At 41.7% G+C, this 6,168-nt stretch overlaps 1 non-coding gene across 1 annotated transcript; it reads left to right on the top strand.

The window, feature by feature from the left end:
* Positions 1-5,849: 5,849 nt before the first annotated feature.
* On the top strand, positions 5,850-5,957 carry LOC112716626 (small nucleolar RNA R71). The gene has a single exon (XR_003160427.1). It is a non-coding gene; the product is annotated as a small nucleolar RNA R71 (small nucleolar RNA).
* Positions 5,958-6,168: the final 211 nt, after the last annotated feature.

Raw genomic sequence — 6,168 nt, 5'->3', positions numbered from 1 at the left:
CTGTATGTAGGGTTTCACCGTTGTCAGTGGCTACCTCCCATCCTCTCAGTGAAAATGTTCTACGCACCCTGTCACGGCACGGCTAATCATCTGTCGGTTCTCAATCAGGTTGGAATAAAATCCAGTGATTCTTTTGCGTCTGTCACTAATGCCCAGCCTTCAGGAGTTTGAAGCTCGTCACAATCATTCAATCATTGAATCCTACTCAGAATACCACAGACAAGGTTTAGACCTTCCGAATTCTCTTGAATGCCGCCATCAATTCTAGCTTATACCACGAAGATTCCGATCAAGGGATCCAAGAGATAAACATTCAAGCCTTGTTTGCTTGTAGAACAGAAGTGGTTGTCAGACACTCGTTCATAAGTGAGAATGATGATGAGTGTCACATAATAATCACATTCATCATGTTCTTGGGTGCAAATGAATATCTTAGAACAAGAATAAGCTGAATTGAATAGAAGAACAATAGTAATTGCATTAATACTCGAGGTACAGCAGAGCTCCACACCTTAATCTATGGTGTGTAGAAACTCCACCGTTGAAAATACATAAGAACAAGGTTTAGGCATGGCCGTGAGGCCAGCCCCCATGATCTAAGATAGCATAAGACTAAAGATAGCTACCAAGATAAGAATACAATAGTAAAAGGTCCTATTTGTAGAGAACTAGTAGCCTAGGGTTTACAAGGATGAGTAAATGACATAAAACTCCACTTCCGGGCCCACTTGGTGTGTGCTTGGGTTGAGAATTGAAGCATTTTCGTGTAGAGACTTCTCTTGGAGTTAAACGCCAACTTTTGTGTCAGTTTGGGCGTTTAACTCCCATTCTTGTGCCAGTTTCGGCGTTTAACGCCGGGCAGTTTTGAGCTGATTTGGAACGCCGGTTTGGGCCATCAAATCTCAGGCAAAGTATGGACTATTATATATTTCTGGAAAGCCCAGAATGTCTACTTTCCAACGCAGTTGAGAGCGCGCCAATTGGGCTTCTGTAGCTCCAGAAAATCCACTTCGAGTGCAGGGAGGTCAGAATCCAACAGCATCTGCGGTCCTTTTCAGCCTCTGAATCAGATTTTTGCTCGGGTCCCTCAATTTCAGCCAGAAAATACCTGAAATCACAGAAAAACACACAAACTCATAGTAAAGTCCAGAAAAGTAAATTTTAACTAAAAACTAATAAAAATATACTAAAAACTAACTAAAACATACTAAAAACATACTAAAAATAATGCCAAAAAGCGTATAAATTATCTGCTCATCACAACACCAAACTTAAATTATTGCTTGTCCCCAAGCAACTGAAAATCAAATAAGGTAAAAAGAAGAGAATATGCAATGAACTCCAAAAACATCTATGAAGATCAATATTAATTAGATGAGCGGGGCTTTAGCTTTTTGCCTCTGAATAGTTTTGGCATCTCACTCTATCCTTTGAAATTCAGAATGATTGGCTTCTATAGGAACGCAGAATCCAGATAGTGTTATTGATTCTCCTAGTTAAGTATGATGATTCTTGAACACAGCTACTTTATAAGTATTGGCCGTGGCCCAAAGTACTCTGTCTTCCAGTATTACCACCGGATACATACATGCCACAGACACATAATTGGGTGAACCTTTTCAGATTGTGACTCAGCTTTACTAGATTCCCCAATTAGAGGTGTCCAGGGTTCTTAAGCACACTCTTTTTGCTTTGGATCACACTTTACTTTTTTTTCTTTTCTCTCTCTTTTTTTTTCGTTTTTCTCTCTCTTTCTTTTTTTTCGTATTCACTGCTTTTTCTTGCTTCAAGAATCATTTTTATGATTTTTCAGATCCTCAGTAACATGTCTCCTTTTTCATCATTCTTTCAAGAGCCAACATTCATGAACAACAAATTCAAAAGATTTATGCACTGTTCAAGCATACATTCAGAAACCAAAATATTGCCACCACATCAAAATAATTAATCTGTTATAAAATTTAAAATTCATGCAATTCTTCTCTTTTTCAATTAAGAACATTTTTCATTTAGGAAAGGTGATGGATTCATAGGACATTCATAACTTTAAGGCATAGACACTAAGACACTAATGATCATAAGACACAAACACAGATAAACATAAGAATGATTTTTCGAAAAACAGAAAAATAAAGAACAAGGAGATTAAAGAACGGGTCCACCTTAGTGATGGCGGCTTGTTCTTCCTCTTGAAGATCTTATGGAGTGCTTGAGCTCCTCAATGTCTCTTCCTTGCCTTTGTTGCTCCTCTCTCATGATTCTTTGATCTTCTCTAATTTCATGGAGGAGGATGGAATGTTCTTGGTACTCCACCTTTAGTTGTCCCATGTTGGAACTCAATTCTCCTAGGGAGGTATTGATTTGCTCCCAATAGTTTTGTGGAGGAAAGTGCATCCCTTGAGGCATCTCAGGGATTTCATGATGAGAGGGGTCTCTTGTTTGCTCCATCTTTTTCTTAGTGATGGGCTTGTCCTCATCAATGAGGGTGTCTCCCTCTATGTCAACTCCAACTGAATAACAGAGGTGACAAATGAGATGAGGAAAGGCTAACCTTGCCAAGGTAGAGGACTTGTCCGCCACCTTATAAAGTTCTTGGGATATAACCTCATGAACTTCTACTTCCTCTCCAATCATGATGCTATGAATCATGATAGCCCGGTCTATAGTAACTTCGGACTGGTTGCTAGTCGGAATGATTGAGCGTTGGATAAACTCCAACCATACTCTAGCCACGGGTTTGAGGTCATGCCTTCTCAGTTGAACCGGCTTTCCTCTTGAATCTCTCTTCCATTGAGCGCCCTCTTCACAAATGTCCATGAAGACTTGGTCCAACCTTTGATCAAAGTTGATCCTTCTAGTGTAAGGGTGTTCATCTCCTTGCATCATGGGCAAGTTGAATGCCAACCTTACTTTTTCCGGACTAAAATCCAAGTATTTTCCCCGAACCATTGTAAGCCAATTCTTTGGGTCCGGGTTCACACTTTGATCATGGTTCTTAGTGATCCATGCATTAGCATAGAACTCTTGAACCATTAAGATTCCACTTGTTGAATGGGGTTGGTAAGAACTTCCCAACCTCTTCTTCGGATCTCATGTCGGATCTCCGAATATTCACTCTTTTTGAGTTTGAAAGGGACCTTGGGGATCACCTTCTTCATGGCCACAACTTCATAGAAGTGGTCTTGATGCACCCTTGAGATGAATCTCTCCATCTCCCATGACTCGGAGGTGGAAGCTTTTGCCTTCCCTTTCCTCTTTCTAGAGGTTTCTCCGGCCTTGGATGCCATAAATGGTTATGGAAAAACAAAAAGTAATGCTGTTACCACACCAAACTTAAAAGGTTTGCTCGTCCTCGAGCAAAAGAAGAAAGAAGAGAGTAGAAGAAGAAGAAATGAAGGAGATGGAGGAGGCTTTGTGGTTCGGCTAAGGGGAAGAAGTAGTGTTTAGGTTGTGTGAAAATGAAAGAGTGAAGATGGGTTTATATAGGAGTGGAGAGGGGGTGTATGGTTCGGTCATGTATGGGTGGGTTTGGGAGGGAAAGTGGTTTGAATTTGAATGGTGAGGTAGGTGGGGTTTTATGAAGGATGGATGTGAGTGGTGAAGAGAATAGTGGGATTTGATAGGTGAGGGGTTTTTGGGGAAGAGGTATTGAGGTGATTGGTGAATGGGTGAAGAAGAGAGAGAGTGGTGGGGTAGGTGGGGATCTTGTGGGGTCCACAGATCCTGAGGTGTCAAGGAAAATTCATCCCTGCACCAAGTGGCGAGCAAAAATGCTCTTTATGCCAATTCTGGCGTTAAACGCCGGCTGGTGCCCATTTCTGGCGTTTAACGGCAACTTCTTGCCCCTTCCTGGCGTTTAACGCCAGTCTGGTGCCCCTTTCTGGCGTTAAACGCCCATAATGGTGCCAGACTGGGCGTTAAACGCCCATTTGCTGCTCTTACTGGCGTTTAAACGCCAGCAAGGTCTTCCTCCAGGGTGTGCTATTTTTCTTTCTATTTTTCATTCAGTTTTTGCTTTTTCAATTGATTATGTGACTTTCCATTATCATCAACCTACAGAAACATAAAGTAACAAAGGAAAAATAGATAAATATAACATTGGGTTGCCTTCCAACAAGCGCTTCTTTAATGTCAATAGCTTGACAGTGGGCTCTCATGGAGCCTCACATATGCTCAGAGCAATGTTGGAACCTCCCAACACCAAACTTAGAGTTTGAATGTGGGGGTTCAACACCAAACTTAGAAGTTGGTTATGGCCTCCCAACACCAAACTTAGAGTTTGACTGTGGGGGCTCTGTTTTGAGAGAAGCTCTTCATGCTTCCTCTCCATGGTTACAGAGGGATATCCTTGAGCCTTAAACACAAGGGATTCTTCATTCACTTGAATGATCAATTCTCCTCTGTCAACATCAATCACAGCCTTTGCTGTGGCTAGGAAGGGTCTGCCAAGGATGATGGATTCATCCATGCACTTCCCAGTCTCTAGGACTATGAAATCAGCAGGGATGTAATGGTCTTCAACTTTTATCAAAACATCCTCTACAAGTCCATAAGCTTATTTTCTTGAGTTGTCTGCCATCTCTAGTGAGATTTTTGCAGCTTGCACCTCAAAAATCCCTAGCTTCTCCATTACAGAGAGAGGCATGAGATTTATGCTTGACCCTAGGTCACACAGAGCCTTCTTGAAGGTCATGGTGCCTACTGTACAAGGTATTGAGAACTTCCCAGGGTCCTGTCTCTTTTGAGGTAATCTCTACCTAGTCAAGTTATCCAGCTCTTTGGTGAGCAAAGGGGGTTCATCCTCCCAAGTCTCATTACCAAATAACTTGTCATTTAGCTTCATGATTGCTCCAAGGTACTTGGCAACTTGCTCTTTAGTGACATCTTCATCCTCTTCAGAGGAAGAATACTCATCAGAGCTCATGAATGGCAGAAGTAAATTCAATGGAATCTCTATGGTCTAAGTGTGAGCCTCAGATTCCCATGGTTCCTCATTAGGGAACTCATTGGAGGCCAGTGAACGTCCATTGAGGCCTTCCTCAGTGGCGCAATGCCTCTTCCTCCTCTCCAAATTCGGACATGTAGATCATGTTAATGGCCTTGCACTCTCCTTTTGGATTCTCTTCTGTATTGCTTGGAAGAGTGCTAGGAGGGAGTTCAGTAATTTTCTTACTCAACTGACCCACTTGTGCCTCCAAGATTCTAATGGAGGACCTTGTTTCAGTCATGAAACTTTGAGTGGTTTTGATTAGATCAGAGACCATGGTTGCTAAGTCAGAGTGGCTCTGCTTAGAATTCTCTGTTTGTTGCTGAGAAGATGATGGAAAAGGCTTGCCATTGCTAAACCTATTTCTTCCACCATTATTGTTGTTGAAACCTTGTTGAGGTCTCTGTTGATCCTTCCATGAAAGATTTGGATGATTTCTCCATGAAGGATTATAGGTGTTTCCATACGGTTCTCCTATGTAATTCACCTCTTCCATTGAAGGGCTCTCAGGATCATAAGCTTCTTCTTCAGATGAAGCGTCCTTAGTACTGCCTGGTGCAGCTTGCATTCCAGACAGACTTTGAGAAATCACATTGACTTGCTGAGTCAATATTTTGTTCTGAGCCAATATGGCATTCAGAGTATCAATCTCAAGAACTCCTTTCTTCTGATTCGTCCCATTGTTCAAAGGATTCCTTTCAGAAGTGTACATGAATTGGTTATTTGCAACCATTTCAATCAGTTCTTGAGCTTCTGCAGGCGTCTTCTTCAGATGAAGAGAGCCTCCAGTAGAACTATCCAATGACATCTTGGACAGTTCAGACAGACCATCATAGAAGATACCTGTGATGCTCCATTCAGAAAGCATGTCAGAAGGACATTTTCTGATCAATTGTTTGTATCTTTCCCAAGCTTCATAGAGGGATTCACCTTTCTTTTGTCTGAAAGTTTGGACTTCCACTCTAAGCTTACTCAATTTTTGAGGTGGAAAGAACTTTGCCAAGAAGGCATTGACTAGCTTTTCCCAAGAGTTCAGGCTTTCTTTAGGTTGTGAGTCCAACCATATCCTAGCTATGTCTCTTACAGCAAAAGGGAATAGCATAAGTCTGTAGACCTCAGGGTCAACCCCATTGGTTTTGACAGTGTCACAGATTTGCAAGAACTCAGCTAGAAACTGATGA

This window comes from Arachis hypogaea, chromosome 1 (genome assembly GCF_003086295.3).
Source record: "Arachis hypogaea cultivar Tifrunner chromosome 1, arahy.Tifrunner.gnm2.J5K5, whole genome shotgun sequence".
Taxonomy (NCBI): domain Eukaryota; kingdom Viridiplantae; phylum Streptophyta; class Magnoliopsida; order Fabales; family Fabaceae; genus Arachis; species Arachis hypogaea.
This window is presented reverse-complemented; position numbering and strand designations above follow the sequence as displayed.